This window comes from Leptonychotes weddellii, chromosome 1, assembly GCF_054177405.1.
Source record: "Leptonychotes weddellii isolate Sample4059 chromosome 1, ASM5417740v2, whole genome shotgun sequence".
Classification (NCBI taxonomy): domain Eukaryota; kingdom Metazoa; phylum Chordata; class Mammalia; order Carnivora; family Phocidae; genus Leptonychotes; species Leptonychotes weddellii.
Genome location: NC_138369.1, coordinates 5,282,774 through 5,302,683, shown reverse-complemented (window position 1 = coordinate 5,302,683; position 19,910 = coordinate 5,282,774). Strand labels below are relative to the sequence as shown.

The 19,910-nt window shown below is 49.6% G+C and overlaps 1 protein-coding gene and 1 long non-coding RNA gene across 5 annotated transcripts in view; both read right to left on the bottom strand.

Annotated features, from left to right (window-relative positions):
- Positions 1–19,910, bottom strand: part of INSR (insulin receptor) — a 117,180-nt gene that overhangs the window by 67,457 nt on the left and 29,813 nt on the right. The window lies entirely within an intron of this gene.
- On the bottom strand, positions 15,215–19,621 carry LOC145720219 (uncharacterized). The gene is made up of 2 exons (XR_014143072.1): positions 17,585–19,621; positions 15,215–17,363 (listed from the first exon to the last, which is right to left on the bottom strand). It is a non-coding gene; the product is annotated as an uncharacterized LOC145720219 (long non-coding RNA).

Below are 19,910 nucleotides of genomic sequence, written 5' to 3'. Positions count from 1 at the left end.
TTCTTTCCTAGGACTTATCAGCAACCTGAAATTATCTTGTCCACCTGTTTGTGGACGTGTTTCCTGAACATCAGGCCCACTGAGTACGGGCTGCATGAGAGCAGGGCCCTGTGTTTTTTACCCACTGTCCCACGTCAGCACCCAGCAAAGAGTAAGAGCTATAAAACAGTGACTCCTGCTTTTAAGAACGTCCTCACGTCTGCCCAGCCACAGTGAGCTTGGCGCCAGCCCTAAGCCTGGTGGTGACAAGACTGAGACCTCTTAGGTGACTGGCTGGGCAGAAACAGGACTGCACCAAAGCAAACATAACACGTGCATCCGGCTCACGTGGTTCTACTGTTCACCATCACGTCTTTGTTGGAGTCTGCCATAGAGCATGAGAGCAAGGCTTAGAGTACAACCTCCGGGACAGGTGAGACCAGGCGGAGCGCTGCGGGTGATGGCCCGCAAATCCACCCGAGCCTGGACGTCACCTTAGTAATTAAGACTTAGTTCTCCCACTGTGCAGGGAGGAATGAATATATAACTCACACCTCACCCCCAACAGCCTGAATAAACCAGACATTTATTTGAAACCTCTAGCTTCTGCTCTTCAATGTACGCAAATGTCAAGATCAACTCTGTAAAAGTTGTGTGTTTTACCCCATAAAAGATCCATGTGGGTTTGAGGATAAAAATAACGTGTGAACAACTTACAAGCTGAAATACAGAATGTTCTGCATCGCCCCATCTTTGAATACCACTTCACCCACCCTACTTCAATTCGAGAGCAAGGGCTAGGATGCTCTAGGCACTCAGGACGGCACCTCCTCAAGAAAAATTCTGTGCATTTCAAGTACAAGGACAGCCAACTGCTTCACTGTTTATAATAACAAAGGGCTGGAAATGTCCATTGATTGACGATTGGACAAGTCCATTACAAATGACGCGGCCACAAAAGAAAAAGATGCAGATGACTTCCAAGAAATGTTGGTAAGGGAGAAAGCCAAGGCACAGAGCAGTGAGGAGAGTGTATTTGTGCAAAAACGGGGGCAGGCAGATGTGAGTGGCATCCACACACGTGTGCATACAATTCCTCTTTTGGGTGAACAAGAAACTCAGAGGAGTGATTGCTTCTGGGGAGAGGGTAGACGCAGAAGGACCTTACTTTTCCCGGTACACCTCTTTAAGGTGGTTGACCATTGCACGTATAATACTCTTTTTTAAAAAATTGGTTGAATAGATAAACAAAATGTGACTAGACAGATATAAATACAAATGAATAGAAAGACACACACAAAACATACACACACTGGAACATTATTCAACCTTAAAAAGGAAGGACATTCTGACACCTGCTATAATATGGATGAATCTTAGGGACATTATGCTTAGTGACAGGAGCCAGGCCCAGAAGGACACATCCCGCATGAACCCCCTCCCAGGACGTCCCCAGGGGAGTCCCATCCACAGAGGCAGAAGGTAGATGGTGGGAGCCAGGGGTGGGCGAGGGGGTGGGGAGTCAGTGCTTCATGGGGTCAGCGTCTCAGTTTGGGGAGATGGAAAGTTCTGGAGACGGAGAGTGGGGATGGTTGCAGGACAATGCGAGTGTGCTTCACGCCACTGAGCTGTGCACTTAACAATGGTTAAGATGGAAAATTTAGGTTATATACATTTCACCATAATAAAAAAATTTTAAGTAAAAAAAAAGACACAGGTAGAAATCTGATGGTTTGAGCACATAAGTGACAAGGTTCTGCATAGTCCATGTTGCCATGATTTAATTCAAGGTAAAAGCCAAAAAGAAACAGGGGTGTCTCCTCCCTGTAAACAAGCAGGAGAAACTCCGGCCTCCCGAAACACACTAAGTTAGGAAGTCAACAAGAAGGTAAAAGCCAGAAAAGTTTGGATTCTGGAGTCCGACTGCTCAGGCTCAAGTCCCTGCCCCAGTTTGCTGGCTGTGACCCCAGGACAGAAACCCAGCCTCCATGGGCCTCAGTTTCCCCATCTGTAAAATGATCTGAGAAAACGACCCAGACTCCCAGGGCTGGGACTGGGGCAGGGCGAATGAGGCACTCACCTCAGGCACAGATGTAAGGGGGTGCCAAAGCACACCGTCATCAGGACAAACAATATTTTTAAAAATCAAAATTAAGGCCAAAAAGTCCATGGTGCACCCCAAATCAAAATTTTCATTAAAACCAGGATTCAACAGGACCAAGACTAGGGTAAGGTAAGTAGGGTCAGATCCCATTTTTATTTAAAATTTTGAGATTTGGGGGCGCCTGGGTGGCTCAGTCGGTTAAGCATCGGACTCTTGATTTCGGCTCAGGTCGTGACCTCAGGGTCGTGAGATCGAGCCCCACATCAGGCTCCACACTCAGCGTGGAGCCTGCTTAGGATTCTCTCTCTCTCCCGCTCCCTCTGCTCCTCCCACCCCCCAGCTCATGCACATGTGTGCCCACACTCTCTAAAAAAAAAAAAAAAAATTTAAATTTTGAAATTTTATTCATCGTAAATATTTTGTCCTTAAATTTGATTTTTTTTTAAATACAGCATTAAAGTACTGAATATTTTTGGTGCCGCCTTAAATTTTGTGCCCCTATCCAGAAACCTCAATCTGTCCTTGATACAACCAGGTGATTCTAGAAAAACTGACCCCCTGGGATCCAGTTGTTGGCTTAGTCAGCAAGAAGCTAAATTCAGTTTTCAGGAAATGTTCCAGGGGACAATTTTACTCCACCCTCTGCTTTTTCCGAAGCCAGCCTCTGAAAAGGATGTGCATGCCACCAAGCTTTCTCAATGACCCGGGGCTTCAGGGCCAGGTAAGTTCCGGATTTTATTATTAGTAACAAATTAAACTAACAACCAAAGGAAAGCACACAATCCAGTGACGCTCTGAACCGAAGCATACACAAGCACATTACGAGCTGAGACCTGAGCTGGGCAGCTACCTCCTCTCCCATCGACAGAGCGCTACGGGGCCAGTAGCTGGAGAGGAGGAAGCTGCCCCCCCTCCCCCCATCAACGTGATCCGGAACAATCCACAAAGCTTATCAAGAGAGATACCATGGGCAAGGGGCAACAAACACATCTTCTGCCAAACAGAGCTTTGCAGGGAGCACTGGTTTGTCTGAGGCAGGACAGGACCACCTGCCAGCTTCACCTTCCTTGCCAAATGCACACCTGGGAACTCTGGGGCGCTTTCCCAAGTCACGGATTTGGGAGCTCTGGGACCGATCTGGGACTGACAATTCCACCATCACTGTTGTCTTGGACCAGGGTTTCTCGACCTCAGCACAGTGGATATCGGGAGCCAGATCATTCTCTGTCGTGGGCCGTGGGGGGGGGGGGGGTCCCGTGCGAGGGAGGATGTTGAGCCAAATCCCTGGCCTCCACCCTCTAGATGCCAGGAGCACCCTCCCTCCTCCAGTCATGACAACCACAAATGTCCCTAGATATCGCTAGAGTCGCCCCCCAGTGAGAACCACTGCCTTAGAGCGTGACCTGTGGCAAAGACAGAAGGAAACCACAAGAGTGAACGGGGCTGAGATCGCGAAGACTGTCTGTCTGTCCGTCCAGCCCTCAGGTACAGCCGCAGAGGCTCCAGCCCCCCACCCCACCCCCATCACACCTCAGTTTCCAGAGTCCCCACAACCCACGTCTCGTATCTCCAGCTCAGCTCTCAAGCCGCACACGCACACGCAATCCACGGCACCAGCCACGTGTCCGAGTTTTGCTGAGGATCTGCCATGAGGCCACGTCCTGTTGCCACTGCCCTCAACACCCTACCAGCCTGTGGGCAGGCAGAGCTAGAGAGAAGCCTCCATTTGCTTCATGCCCCTCTCTGCCAGCCCCCACCAGCCCTGGTCCCTCCAAGAATTCCTGAAGCACAGGGGCGTCCCAGGCCAGCAGTGAGGGTCCTTTCCCAGCTCCATTTAAAATGTGAGGTTTGGAACGACGCTGAGGATTCCTTAAACCACTACAGGGCACTGCAAGAACCCACCCTCTGTGAATCGTGCGAAGAGTTAGTGTTAAATGTCCGTTTTCCTTTTTGTTTTTCTCACCAGGGAATGCTCAGGGTCAGTCCTCCCTTATGGGGTCTTAATGGATCAAGATAAAGAATGTTGGATTTTCTCATTTCTCATAGACAGACTTGACTGAAGACACGCACTGCACGGAGATGGAAAACCAGGCTTTCTACTGTACATACGTGTGATGGGAAACCTATTCGCTGTCCATGACCTGGGCACACATGTGCAAGATGTCAGTGTGAAGGTGGCTTTTAAAACCCAGGATCTGGGGTGCCGGGGGGGCTCTCAGCTGAGCATCCGACTCTTGGTTGCAGCTCAGGTCGTGAGCTCAGGGTCATGAGATGGAGCCCTATGTCGGACTCTACACTCCTCGAGGAGTCTGCTTGAGATTCTCTCTCCCTCTCCCTCTGCCCCTCCCACTTGTGCTCTCTCTCTTTATTGTAATAAATAAATAAATCTTAAAAAAAAAAAAAAAGGAAAGAAAGAAAGAAAACCCAAGACTCACCATTGATGGATGAATGGATAAACATATGGGGTCCATCCACACACTGGAATATTATTCGGCCTTAAAAAGGAAAGCAATTTGACACCTACCGCAACGTGGAGGGACCCTGAGGACACTGTGCTCAGCGAGAGGAGCCAGACCCAGAAGGACACATCCTGCAGGACCCCACTCCCAGGAGGTCCCCAGAGGAGTCCCGTCCACAGAGACAGAGAGGAGAGGGTGGGAGCCAGGGCTGGGGCAGGGGGTGGGGAGTCCGTGCTTCACGGGGACAGAGTCTCAGTTTGGGGAGATGGAAAGTTCTGGAAACGGACGGTGGGGGTGGTTGCAGGACCCTGCTGCATCCTCTGGCTAACCACATCAGGTACAAAACTATCCTTATTTTGTAAAGAAGGAAACAGAAGGTTCAGTAATTTGCTCAGGGCATGGTGGATGGAGCCTGGATTTGAACCCAGGCAGTTTGGCTCCAGAGTTGGAACTTTTAATGCTCACACTGTAGAGTCTTCAAATTCAGGATTCCTAATTCTGACTTTCTGCCAATACCCCCTGCCTTCCAGTAAATTCCTTCCACTTCGCTGAGTGAATCTGCAAATGCTGCCTTTCTGCTCATGATCACCAAGACGACAGGTGGGAACTGTGATGATCACAGGACTCCCAGCCAAGCCACACACACTCTGGTTGGCCTTGGGCTGGACCCTGGGGACACAAGGAGGCTCACGCATCTCCCAACCCGTGGGGAGCAGGACAGAACGGGTATCAACTAGAGCTCAGAGCTCAGACTGTGAGGTCGGACAGACCCAAGGTCAATGACCGACTCTGCCCTTATGTGAAATGAGGCAAGTGAGCCAGCATCCTTGGGCCTCAGTTTCCCCATCTGTAAACAGGAATTAATGAGTAACAATCCCTACATAACAGCTGGTTAGAAAATTAAACATGCTGACCGCACAGAAAGTGACTAACACAGGTCCTAGAAAATCAGAAGCCTCGATAAACAGAAGATGCTACGGTCATGTATCCTATTACAAAAGTTAAAGTCTCCAGCAGTCCTAGTTACAGGAGAGACCTGTGAGCTAAAATGGGACCAAGAACAGAGACAGAATTCTGTAAGCCTGAGAAGTCATTCTCGGAGAAGAGCCTGTGAATGTGGGTTCTTTAAGGAACAATGGCCGATACACAGGACGTAGGCTCTTGAACTTTCTAGAACCCAGGCTGGTCAGCTAGAAACAGCCTGGCCAAACGTTATATAAATCAGCTCCTTTCAGGGATATCAACCCGATGAAGGTGTTTTCTCTTTGTAATCAAACTAAGTATGTGTCCAAAGGGGGAAAATTCAGTGTAAGAAGCAAACCAAGTAGGAGAGGAAACACTCCCCCACCCCCCCGAGAAGGGAGGCAGGCAGTGACCTCCTTCCCTCTGCTGGCCCTGAACCCCTTTCTTCCAACGACCTTTCATTTAGGTCCACCGCAGTGCCTGAGACAACAGGGTCTGGGTCATGTTTCGCCTGCGCCCGCCCTCCATGAACTGAAGTTCAGCGAACAAATGAACCAACGGGTTGGAGGCAATGGAAACCTCAAGACGCCTGGGCCACCAGCTGCCCTACGGGAGGGGACAGGTCTTCAGCACTCAAGTTCAAAAAGTTAAGCCTCCCCAAGGTCACGGAACCAGGTCTCTCTAACCTGGCTAGAGGTGTTCGTTCCTCGCTACCGAGCCTACCCACAATAAAAAAAAAATGACCTTCTCTACAGATGGGCCAAAGTTTGGGGGTTTTCAACCCACCACTACTAGAGCCCAAGTTGAAATAACGGAGGCCAGCTCCATGTCAGGCCCTTGTGTTAGGGGATCTGTGGACATTGTCCTGTGTAATCCACTCAACAACCGTATGAGGCAGATCCGATCATTTCCCCCAATTTTACAGAAGAGGAAACAGAGATGTTAAGTAAATCCCAAGGTCACACAGCAAGGAGGTAGAGAACCAGAATTCGAACCCACGACTATGGGCTCCAGGCCATGCGTGTTAATGTGAACACCAGTGAGCTCAGGCATGCCCAGGCCTCTTGGGCAGTCTCAGATGCTTCCAACGAGGACACGGGGAAGGTCATGGCTCCTCGTATTTGTCCTCTGTGTCATTGTCTAAATCTGGGGGAAAGAATCACGACCGAAACACCACAATAATCTCCCAGGTTCTCGGTCCAGGCAGAGCAGACAGATGCCACCACCACCACCCACATCTGCTCGCCCACCATCCCCCTTTCTCCGTTCCACTTCATCAGGACTCCAAAGACTCACAGCGTCGGTAAGCCCCAGAAAATACTGAGCCTCCTTTCCCGACAACGTTCCCCATTTCTGCTTCCCTGTCTTCCTTCTAGGACGTGTTCAGACCACAAGGCCTAGCCTGGTTGGGAATTTGGATGAAAACAGGTACAGGTTCCTGCAGCCCCTGACCGCGTTTTAAGGGAAAGTGGCGGAGGACGCTTAGCCCTGTGCCTGGCACATCCTCAGCGCCCATGAATACTCATGGCTATCATTTTTCTGCAGAAGGCCTGGTAGGAAAGGCTGCATCAGAGTCCAGGGCGGGCTGGTGTCTGGGCCGGTGTCCTCAACCGATGAGCAGGGGTGGGGCGCCTGGGTGGCTCAGTCGACTGAGAGTCCGACTTTTGATTTCGGCTCAGGTCGTGATCTCAGGGTCGTGAGATCGGGGCCCCGCGTCAGGTTCCGCGCTCAGCAGGGAGTCTGCTTGAGATTCGCTCTCTCCCGCTGCCCCTCACCCCACTCCCACTCTCCCTCTAAAATAAATACATAAAATCTTTAAAAATAAATAAATAAAAATAAACAAGAGGGGGTGACTGGAGCTCAGCGGACAGCAGCAAGGTAATGGAAAGATGGCAGCAGCCGTTGCAAGGAGAAGGGGCTCGACTAACATCTGGCCCAGCCTGGCCTCTGATGACCTTCAGTTGCCTTGGTCCTGAATCCTAACCCTGAACCTGTTTCCTACTTACTCCGCTAAGACCTGATACTCGACACTTCCACGCTGCCCCAGACCTCGGGCACGCATGTGGCTCCCCTAACTGATGGGCACTATGCCCACCCCTGGCTCTTGGGGGAAAACAGCCACGTCCTTGGTGGGGGGCCGGCTGGAGGGATGATGCTCCCTCAGAAGAGGGTACAAGGAAGCCCACTGGCTTCAGGGACAGTGGTGCCCACGCCAATGCAGACAAAGAGAGCAAAGAGGACTAAAACTGCAACAGCTCAAGCCAGAAGGCGCTCCCGTGTGCCCGGTACTTTGCTTAGCCCATAGCAAGCATTAATTACCTCATTTCATTCTCACCCAAACTAAGAAATGGAAGGGTCAAGGGAAAGAACCTCAGCAGGAAGAAATAAGGGAGCATTCTGAGAGATGAGCATTGTTGGGGATGTGTTAAAGGGAATTCAGTGGGTCTCCAGGCTCTGGTGTAAAACTCTGCTGCTGGGTGAAACCTAGGGAGACCAACAGTTCTGGTTTACCTGGGACTGGTGGGTTTCCCAGGAAGCAGAGCTTCCTAAAGCTAAGAAAGTCCTGGGAAAGCCAGGGCAAGTTGGGCACCCTAGGCACCTAATTATGGCCTCCAAGGTATTTGCCTCTGGCCAATTCTAGGAGGAATAGGAGGCCAAAGTCAGTACAGAATGTGTTTCTTCTTCATGGAACTCCTATTCAACCTTCAAAACCCAGTACAAAAGGTCCCTTCCTCTGTAAGGCAGAGTAGCGCAGCAAAGGCTGGGTTTCTGGAGCCAGACTTTTAGGCTCAAATCCTACCTCTTTTGACGGTTAGAAGGGTCATGTAGCCAGTGGATGGTGCCTAATAAATAATGGCTTGTGGGTGTCCCCAAGTGCTCCAGAGCCCTTAATCTGCTCTGTTACCTGTCCTTGTCCCTCCTTAGACCCAGAGTTCCCTATTTCCCTTCTCTAAACCACCAGAACAGACTGACACACAATTAAAAAAAAAAAAAAAAAGATAAAATCTTGAAACATGTGCAAACCAGTTCATGCAAATCTCCATTTCAGTCTCTCTCCATCACGCTCAAGCCCTGACACCAAGCAGGGCTGTTTTCCACTTGGCTTTTCCTCTCCCGATGATTTCACAAGAGCCCACAGAGAGGCGTGCAGTGAAGTAAACAAGAGAAGCTCTGAAAACCCATTCATGGGCAGCTCAAAGGTGCCGGGCAGCCAGGGTGTGCAGCCAAGTCTTCCGCCGTGGGGACAAGGAGCCTCCGTGGAGCCGAGGAGACTTGCCGACGGCCCCACTCCAGACGACCAAGCCACATCTCGACCAGAGGAGCAAGAATGCACAAAGAAAGACCCTGTGGCCACTGGAGGACCAAGGTCTCAGCCAGTAGTCTGCAAGGGGCAAAGAAGCCGAAAGACGCGTGGTCCCGAGGAAGAACACCGTGGTTAAATATAGCGGAGGGTGTTTGGATGAGGCTCATGTCTGAAAGTGGAGATGGTCCTGGTTAACCAGCCGCAGGTGGGCTTTTGCACAAATACACCCCGGGCACACAGATGCACAGGAGCTGCACAGAAAGAACACTCCAGACTCCGTTAAATAGCCAGGTTGCACTTGCCTCTAAGATGGCCAGCTGACCAAGAGAAGGCGAAGCCGCAGGGGTCGGGGGTGGGGTGGGGAGGTCACAGCTGACGTGGGGAGAGGCGAGCGCCCCACCAACGTAGCAGGGGAAAGGAGAGTCTGTCCCCACGTGCTGCCTACCACCTAGATGGGGCTTTCTTGCACGCCAAGCACCTTTCCATGGATCCATCAGCTACTCCTCCCAACAACCTCAGGCATTACTGTTATCCCCATTTCACAGACGAGAAAACCAAGGCACAGAGAGGTCAAGCAACCCGCCTGTGGTCACACAGCAAGCGAGTGGCCGAGCCACAGCGAGACAATGTTGCTGTGGGCCAGTCGCCATCATAGGCATAAGATGATTCCTTTCTGTTCTGCCCCACTGTGTGTGACGAAGCATCCTGGGGGGAGACGCTGAACATCCCCTTCCCTGGCTCTTCTTCCAGATTAGTTTGGGGCTACCCGAGTCCCTGCTGGACCCCAGCCCAAACCAAACAAACCTGCATTGCGCCCTGTGCTTTTCTAGTCTACGATGTCACTAATCAGGTGTTTGACAGACGGCATCCAACAGGATGGTCACTTGTCTGTGTTGCTCCCCATCGCCCGGTCCTCTCCTCCTAAGCACGGCACCTGGGAAATCCATGAAGCCACCCGCCGTGGACTGTAATCACACTTGCTCAGATTCTTTGGTCCCCCTGGGGTGGAGATGTGGTTTTTGCCAGCAGGCAGCTCTGCAATGCCAAACCACTGATTCTACACACACGTGGCTGACAGCTGCTGGCTCCCGGTTTCCATTTTGCCATGAAAAGGAGAAACCTCTGGAGTGCCCTCCCTCTGCTGGATTCCACGGTCCCGGTCCAGTGGTTCTCAAACAGGGGACGGTTCTGCCCGTTCCCCCGCCCCGCCCCCCGGGGGGACACTGGCCGTGTCTGGAGACATCTGTGGTTGTCACAACTCTGGGGAGGGACAGTGGAGGCCAGGGATGCAGCTCAGCACCCCACAGGGCGCGGTACAGGCCGCCACCACACAGGGAACGGGCCGGCCTTGAACGCCCGAAGTGCCGGGGCAGAGAAACTCTGCCCCAGCGTGCAAAGATCCCCCTCTCAACTGCATCAAAGCCAAGATCAAAACGTCTCTAACGTTAACACAAAGTCAGGGGGAAAGTCTTGCCGGGCAACGACACTAAAAATTAATTAATTAATTAATTAAATTTTAAAAAAAAATTGGGGGGCGCCTGGGTGGCTCAGTCGGTTAAGCGTCTGCCTTCGGCTCGGGTCGTGATCCCGGGGTCCTGGGATCGAGCCCCGCATCGGGCTCCCTGCTCGGCGGGGAGCCTGCTTCTCCCTCTCCCGCTCCCCCTGCTTGTGTTCCTTCTCTAGCTGTCTCTCTCTCTCTGTCAAATAAATAAATAAAATCTTTAAAACTTAAAAAGAGAAAAAAAAAACAATTTTAAATGCCCAAAGAAGAGATAAATCCTAGAAACCAGCCCAGGTCCCCCCCGGTACACCCACATTCCAAACAGGTTTCCATATTGCAAAAACGCGGATAAAAACCCCTCGGGCTGGCGTGACGCATGTCCCCCCACCCCCCCACACCCTTCTGCTACTCTTGAGCAACATCTCAGCAGCTCCACTTGGACACTGGAAATATATGCCAGAGGAGACTTATTACACTAATTTCTTTCAGTAAACAGTTCAAATCTTACCTTGGAAACCAATGAAACAAGGAGAGCTGGCCGCACGGCCCCGTGAATCCTTTCCTCTCAACACCAGCCACCAGGCATTCTGTGACCTTGACGCTTGAAGGGGTAAACACGGATGCCATGAGAATGGCTTGGGTTTTCCAGCATATACGTTTCCCATTTATGTTCAGCAGGCTTGGGGTGAAAGATCAGATGGCCAGGGAACAAGAAGCAACAGAGAAGATCAGAAAATCAAAGAACGCACAGCCCGTCTGGGACCAAGGGAGCGGCGCTGTGAAGGGGCTGAGTTGTCATCGGGCGAGCACTTGCGTGTTTGCCTAAAGCTGACGTGCGTTTCTCCAAAGCATGTTAGAGTTCTGTATCGATTCTAGCCGGCTCAGAACCTAATTCGGGATGTCGAGCTCCCCATGCACCAAGAGGACCCTCAGTTACGGCACATGCTCCGGTCAGTTACACAACAGTGTCTGCACTGAGCCCCGCGTGGTCGTGGACTGGAAAGGTAGCCCACCTCCATGAAGACCCCAGTGGCCATTCGATCATTTCGGTTGGGGTTTTGAGTTTTCTTCCTGAAAACCGACATGTGCCCCTGAGTGTTAACACTGTGTTCTGGAAGGTGTTTTTATCTGTTTCTTGTCATACCTGGAACAAGGTAGTCTGAGACCCACACCTTCACTCACCCACAGGAATGAGGGTGGCATCACCTGGAAAAAAAACTCTGGCAAACCTGGACCAGACTGTCCCCAACCTGGGGCCTCTCTTGTGGGTCCCCAGTGGGTCCTGCCCATAAAGTCAGCCTCTCTCTGGTTACCATGATACAGGGCAGTTCTGAGACCTACCCTAACCCCAGTGAAGGCACAAGGGTCCCAAGAGTTCTCAGGTCTGAAGCCCACTGTGGGCACGAAGACCTTCCAGGGAAAAGCTGCTCCAGAATGAAGGTGGCCATCTGGCAGGAGGTGACAAACCAACACTCCACCCTGCTTGAAAACTGGGCTGGGGGCTTCAGGGCGATTTTAACAGCTTAACGGCTTAACACATTGAATCTGCCGTCCTTTATGAACAGACAAATGCCTGTTGTATCTCTTGGATATATGAGACAGTCAAGAGTTCATGATCACACCCCATTTACTAAAGGAGGCTAAAAACAGGAAGGTCAAGAGTCTTAACAATTATATAATTATCCTCTGCAGTAAAACAATTGAAGCATTCCAGTCCAATGAGGAGTGAGCCTGGCTCACCACGTTCAACTCTGTCATTTAACGCTATTCTGAAAGTTCCTGCCGTAACAAGGTTAACGGCAATAACTGGCATAATTATTGGTAAAGGGCAGCAAATCATCATTATCTGCAGGTGCTACGATTATAGAGTTGGAAAACTGAAGGAAGTCAACACCATGGCTTTTAGAATTAGTACACATTTAGTGAAGGAGCAGAGAACAGAGAAAACACAATCCCTGTCCCGTATTCTGGAAAATTACCTCATTTCCTGCTTTTCAGAAATCTCTCCCGCATTAGACAGAGAGATACATAGATAAATAGGTGGATGAAAAGGTACGTAGGTGGATGGGTAGATGAAAAAATGAGTGGGAATAAAAAGAATGGGTAGATAATGGGTGGGTGAGTGGGTGGGTAGATGGATGAATAGATGAGATAGACAGATGGATGAGTGAATGGATGGACAGATAAATAGGTAGATGGAGGGACAGATGGATAGTTAGATGGATGATTAATGGAGAGATGGAGGGATAGAGAGAAAGCCAGTCAACCTAAGAACAGTGCTCACAAGACTCATGCTGTCTGAAGAAAAATCGTTAAGACACATCTAAGAATACAAAGGAACGCTTGGAAAAGTGGAAGGGTACAAGGAAATATTATCAAGATGCCACTTCTCTCCAAATCAGTTTATGGACTTATCATCTCACAATAAATCCCACACAGAGCTTCCAAGTCTGTTTGTTTTTGTTTTTTGGGTTTTTTTTTTTTCTTTTTCTTCCCCTCCTTTTTCTTTCCTGAAACTTGGTTACATTTTCCACATTATAAGAACAAACAAAGCTGGGGTGCTTTCAAAAGCTAGGAAGGAAGAATTACGTGGAAGATACTTTATGATCATTTTACAATCATTTTAGTTGTGACATGAAGGCAAGAAGAAATGCAAAGATCGATGGTTTAGAATAAGGGGTTCTAACATCAGATTCCCCGGAGACCAAGGAAATATATATGACCTCCCGTCCGTGACATGGACCATTCGACACCCAGTGCTGACAAATTTGATTACTTGTCACAATCTCACCTCTCGGCAAAGGTAAACCCCAGATGTGTGTGAAAAGCATAGAACTATTAAAAAAAAAAAAAAACACAACAACTAACATATGGATAGCTGTTTCCCACACATGGGAGGAGAAAAACTTTCCAGAATAAGACAATAAGGGAATCACAAATTGGAGGGCGGGTGGGAGCACAAATCAGAGTTTGAAAGCCTCAAGGGCTGTGAGTATAAACTCCAAACCCCCCTCACGTCATCCTTTCTGAGGCTTTCCATCCACTTCTGTGCAGAGATGGGTCTCATACAGGGGTCCTGGGGCTGCTGTAACAAAGGACCACACACCACCTGGCTACAACATCAGAAATGTCTCCCAGTTCTGGAGGCCGGAAGCCCAAAATCAAGGTATCCGCAGAGCTGGCTCCTGAGGGCTGTGAGGGAAGGGTCTGTTCCAGGCACGTCCCCTTCGCTTACAGCTGATCATCTTCCCTCTGCAGGTATTTGTCTCTGCATCTGACTTTCCTCTTCTTTTCAGGACACCACTCATTCGGATTAGGGTCTACCCTAATGACCTCATTTTGACTTGATTACCTCCCTAAACAATCCATTTCCAAATAAGGTCACACTCTGAGGTCCTGGGGGTTATGACTCCAGCATCTCTTTTTGGGGGGGCACAGAATCTAACCCGGAACAGGGCCCACTGGGGCCACAGTGGCAGGTAGGGTCCCAGAGCGTGGCAGACGCCACCTCTGGGCCACAGCAAGCCCACGGGCGCTGGGACACAAGAACCCGCCTCTCTTCTCCACTTCCCTGACATCGGGCCCCCTTGCCCTGAGCACGCTTACCAGCATCCACCTCTTTCCCCCAACAGACCCAAACTTCCCACTCTTTCATGCACCAAATGTCACTGCAGCCTGCCCCGTTGCAGCCACCGAGCAGCTACTGAAGACACAAAAGATGAAAAAGCCACACAGCTCTCCAAGTGGGACAAGACACTTCCCAGCCTGCCAAGGACTTTACAACACACTGGAATGAAACCCCTACGTCAAACCACAACTCATCTTATCGTCTTCTCTTTTCCTTTTTTAAATTGTGATAAAATATATATAACATTTACCATTTTAGTCATTTTTAAGGACAGGTCAGGGACATTGAGCACATTCACTGCGGTGCAACCACTCCTACCATCCGTCTCCAGAACTTTCTCATCTTCCCAAACTGAACCTCTGTCCCAAAGAAGCACTGACCCCCCCCCAACCTCCTGTCCCCAGCCCCTGGGCTCCCACCGTCTCCTCTCTGTCTCTGTGGACGGGACTCCTCTGGGGACCTCCTGGGAGTGGGATAATACAGTATTTGTCCTTTTGCGTCTGGCTTCTTTCACTGAGCACAGTGTCCTCAAGGTTCATCCGTGCTGGAGTGGGTGTCAGAATGGCCTTCCTTTTCAAGGCTGAATCACAGTCCATTGTAGGGATATATTCCATATCTTGTTTATCCATTCAGCCGTTGACAGACATTTAGGTTGCTTCCATCTTTCGGCCACTGTGGATAATGCTGCTGTGGACTTGGTTATGTGAACATCTCTCCGAGTCTCTGCTTTCAATTCTTTGGAGTATGTACTCAGAAGCAGTGTTTCTTTGTTTCGTCTTTTGAGGAACCGCCATACTGTTTTCCACAGAGGCCGCGCCATTTTATGTTCCCACCAACAGCGCCCAAGGGTTCTGATCTCCCCACATCCTCACCAGCACTGGGGTTTGTTTGTTTATTTGTTTGTTTCTGGTATTTTGATAGTAGCCGTCCTGGTGGATGGGAGGTGGTATCCCAGGGGCCTCCAGCTTATTACTGGTATCTGTCCTTTCCCTGAAGGAATGTCAGCCTCCAAGGTTAGGAACTCATCTCTACTGTCCTGGGCCACGTCCTCAGAGTCTAGAACAGTACGTGGCACTTAGCAGGGGGACTGGGAAGCAGAAGTCAACTGACGAGCAGCATGGACAGGGAAGATGGACTTGAGGCCATTTAAGGGGTTCGAGCGACAGCCCTCAAAGACTGTGTGGAGAGATGAGGGGAGAAAGGGCCCCGGCTCCAGGCCCAGTCAGGCTGTGAGCAGGGGTAAAGCTGCAAGCCAACTTGGCAGGAGCTGGGTCCCCTTGGGTGTGGTACCAATTTCTGTCCAAGCCTCAATTTCTTCCTCCGTGAGATGGAAGTGATAATGGTGTCCACCTCCTGAAGTCACCGAAGTGTGGGGAAGGGAATTCACAAGGCATGTCACCTCCCACAAATGTCAGCTTACGGCCTCCCCGAGGAGAGACTAAATCAGGTTGCTCTTCACCCAACAAGGTCCTCCAGCATGCCCAAGAGCCCCAGAGGTCTGTGCAGAACAGAAACTATCTAGGGAATGTGTTTTCAACAAAGTCAAAGCCAAAGGAACACGTGTCTACAGCCGGAGCTATGGCCTCTAACAGCCTCCAGCTTCCCCGCCTGGCTCGGGACTCGGGAAGCTCACTCCCTTGGCTGGCCCGAGACCTTGGGCGGCCTCTGCAGCGAGAGTCAGGAGCCGAGAGCCGCACCGGCCTGCTGAATCCCAGACACTCAGAATTGTTCACAAAATCTGCACAGCCTGGAAAGCAAGGAAAGAAGGGGGGAAAGTTCCTGATCCTGAAACTTGCTTCTGCGAACACCGTTTTGGTTAAAAGGCTCCACGTTGTCTTAATAAAGTTCCAAGTCACCGGGTGTCTGGAGTGTATTTCTGCCACCGCGCGCAATCGACCACACATCCCTCTCCCGCCTCCACCCAATTCTCGGTCGTTGAATCCTAACAGCTCATGGCAGTGGATCTCACCTACCACAACCTGCAGACACCTCTTAAACTTCTCCAAACTTTTCTTAGGCCTCGTCTGGGGCTCGGTCTCGCACTTCTGCATGAAAGGCCTGACGAGCCCAGAGTGACAAGTCCTCCCTGGGCCGCCCCCACCCTTCTCCCAGCGCCCCCTCCCCACTGTTCTCACATTTCTTTCTCCACTCTCCTCTCTCTCCTCCAAAGAATAAACTGAACGACAGCAATCAGTGATGATGGTGACGATCGTGATAAAACAGCAACAGTGTGACTGATTACAGTGTCTACCGTTCCTGCCTTAACCTTATTTGATCTTTACAACTTTATGGTACGTTTCTATTCCCATTTTACAGACGAGGAAACTGAGGGACTTTGGAGAATTCCAGTAACTTGCCCGGCCTCCCACAGGTAGGAAGCGGCAGGGCCAGGTTACAGATCCCAGGAGCTCCCTGTGTGCCCCAGGGATGTGTTTTACTTGATCACAGCTTTTCAAGAAACTTCATACACTCACGCTGTCCACTGAACCAACCTGCCACCTGGACCTCCAGCACTTTCAAACCAACGATGGCAAGTCCCTGCAACTTTGAGCAGCTCGGGAAAGTAAAACATCTTTTTTTTTTTTTTTTTTTTCCCCTCCTAACTACTGAAAGATCTATTTATTCTGGCTCTTAACAAAGTTCTTTAGTAACCCAAAGCTAGAGAGTATACGTATGTGTGTGATTTTTTATTCTTAACCAAACAAATATAGACAACTGGGGTTTTTTTTTCCACATGCTTGACGTTCGACTGCCTCCCCCTCACACTCTTCAATCCGTACTGTGATGTCCTAGCTCTAAATGACTTCCTACTCTGTGCTCGATGTTTTAGGCGCATTATCTCTCGAGGACTCCATGAGGAAGCTCAGACTGTATTTTACCTTTTACAGGTGAGGCTTTTTTTTTTTTTTTTAATCCCAAAAGAATAAACCACCTGCCCAGAGCTGTTGTCAGTTAATAGCGGGTTGAGATTTCAACTCGTCTGAGCCCTTAATCACGGTGACAAAGTGTTTCCTCAAACGTGACTTCCAAGTTGTTTGGCTTTGAATCTTTTTTTTTTTTTAAAGATTTTATTTATTCATTTGAGACACAGAGATACAGAGAGAGAGAGAGAAAGCATGAGCAGGGAGAGAGGCAGAAGGAGAGGGAGAAGCAGGCTCCCCGCTGAGCCAGGAGCCCGATGTGGGGCTCGATCCCAGGACCCTAGGATCATGACCTGAGCTGAAGGCAGATGCTTAACCATCTGAGCCACCCAGGCGCCCCTGAATCTTTCATTTTGATAATTCGGTGTCTGCGGACACAGCCCTGTTGATGGAAACTCCTGAACAACCTTTACAAAATAGAGCCTTGTATTCTCACCAGCTCCTATCAGGGCTTCCTACTTTACACCTTTGCTCGGCATGTCCCTGGGCCCCAGAACAGTGTAACTTTCTTTCTTTCTTTTTTTTTTTTTTTAAAGATTTTATTTATTTGACAGAGAGACACAGTGAGAGAGGGAACACAAGCAGGGGGAGTGGGAGAGGGAGAAGCAGGCTTCCCGCTGAGCAGGGATCCCGATGCGGGGCTCGATCCCAGGACCCTGGGATCATGACCCGAGCCGAAGGCAGACGCTTAACGACTGAGCCACCCAGGCGCCCCAACGGTGTACCTTTCTAATACATACACACGTTCTGTGTTTGAAATGTGACTGAAGTCACTGTTAATGTGGGACCCTCGTAGAGATCCAGGACGTGGTATACAAAAAGAACAAACACAGGAAAATCCACCTGCAAACTTTTGTACAGGGAGTAAAATGCTGTTAATCCATTTAAATGTATGCAGCGCTGTGTCGGCTCAACATTTAGTTAAAAATACAGTCTTGGCAGTCATTTTAAAAAAAAAAGTTACCTCTGGAATGAGGAAGGCAGTTATGATTGGAAAAGGACATGGTGAACATGCAGGGAGCCCAGGCTGTTCCGCTACTCGACCTGAGTCCAACTCCCTTTATAATGACTTGCTAAACTGTGCAGATTCTATGCACTTTCCTGGGGCCAGGGTCCATGGTACAATATAGTCAGGAGGAAAAGATACTGAGAAAATTGACAATTCAGAGTATCAGGACCTAAGGATAAGATTTCAAAATATGTTTTCATATGTTCAAATCATGGAAACGAGGGTTTGTGGAGGAGGGGGGGAAGGAGGGTTCTCCTCCCTTCTTTAAAATATTTCTGGAAATGGATTTTTCACAAATGGTCCTGAGAGCAAATGCCAGAATCGGATCATCACTCCTGACCAGTCAGCCCTAACTTGGGCTGCAGCCCTCCCTTGCCGAACTTTAAACCTGGTCCACAGTCTAAAAACAAGGCAAGGTTCAACCTCCAGCTTTTCTCCCCTTGGAAGATCCTGAGAAGGTCATCAGACCACGATTATGCAACCCCTTCTCCAAAGAGAGTCTTTAACTTCTTAAGTTCTGACTCCTTGTACTTACAGATGGAAAACCATCCTAACATCTTTGCTCCAAACTCACATGAAAGAGAAGTTCTGGTACGCTCTGGAATAATGTTCCGGGAAGGAGGGAGGGAGGGATGAACATGGGGCACGGGGAACGTACAGGGAGTGAAACCACTGTGTTTGACATCGTAATGGTGGACACATGCCATTATACATTATGTCACAACCCAGAGGATGTCACACACCATGTGAACTTGAACATAAGCCGGGGACTTCAGTTAATAACCTTGTATCAATACTGGCTCATCAATTACAACAAACGTACAACAGTACCCCCCACACCCAGCTAACCACGGTTTCAGTTACCCACGGTCAACCACGTGGCCAACCACGTGGTCCAAAGCACAGGACCCTCCTTCTGCCACACCATCAGAGGTCCTGCAGCAGCCTAACATGATGTCACAGTGCCCACTTCACTCCCCTCAGAGGCACTTTAGCATCTCACATTATCACAAGAAGAAGGGTGAGTGCGCACAGCAAGAGCTTTGAGAGATGACATTCATGTAACTTTTATTACATTATTTTGTTACAATTGTTCTGTTTTGTTGTTAATCTCTCACGGTGCTTGATTTACAGATTACACTTTCCCACAGGTACGTGTGTACGAGAAAAACCACAGTAGCGCCAGGGTTCAGTACTACGTGCAGTTTCAGGCAGCCGCTGGGGTCTTGGAACAAATCCCCCGTGGATAAAGAGGGGGTACTGCCCAAACACCTTAACGAAGATGTGAATAATAGGAAAAGCTGCGTTGGGGAGGGTGAGGGACGCCATGAGAATTTTTTTTTTTTTTTTTTTACTTTCTGCTCAATTTTTCTGCAAGCCTCAAACTGGCCTTAAAAATAAATGCTATTCGGGCGCCTGGGTGGCTCAGTTGGTTGAGCAACTGCCTTCGGCTCATGTCATGGTCCTGGAGTCCCGGGATCGAGTCCCGCATCGGGCTCCCTGCTCGGCGGGGAGTCTGCTTCTCCCTCTGACCCTCCTCCCTCTCATGCTCTCTGTATCTCATTCTCTCTGTCTCAAATAAATAAATAAAATCTTTAAAAAAAATAAAATAAATAAATGCTATTCATAAACAAACAAACAAAAGAATAAAATTCTGCAAATGTCCTATATCTGGGGCTAGAGCTTCAGGAAGATTCTCAAAGCCACAACCTGGAGCTAATTAAATTAATAACATCACCCTGTTAAAAACTGGCTGCTCGGGGCGCCTGGGTGGCTCAGTTGGTTAAGCGACTGCCTTCGGCTCACGTCATGATCCTGGAGTCCCGGGATCGAGTCCCGCATCGGGCTCCCTGCTCGGCAGGGAGTCTGCTTCTCCCTCTGACCCTCCCCCCTCTCATGTGCTCTCTCTCTCATTCTCTCTCTAATAAATAAATAAAATCTTTAAAAAAAAAAAACTAAAAAAAATATTTTAGGGCGCCTGGGTGGCTCAGTCGGTTAAGCGACTGCCTTCAGCTCAGGTCATGATCCTGGAGTCCCGGGAT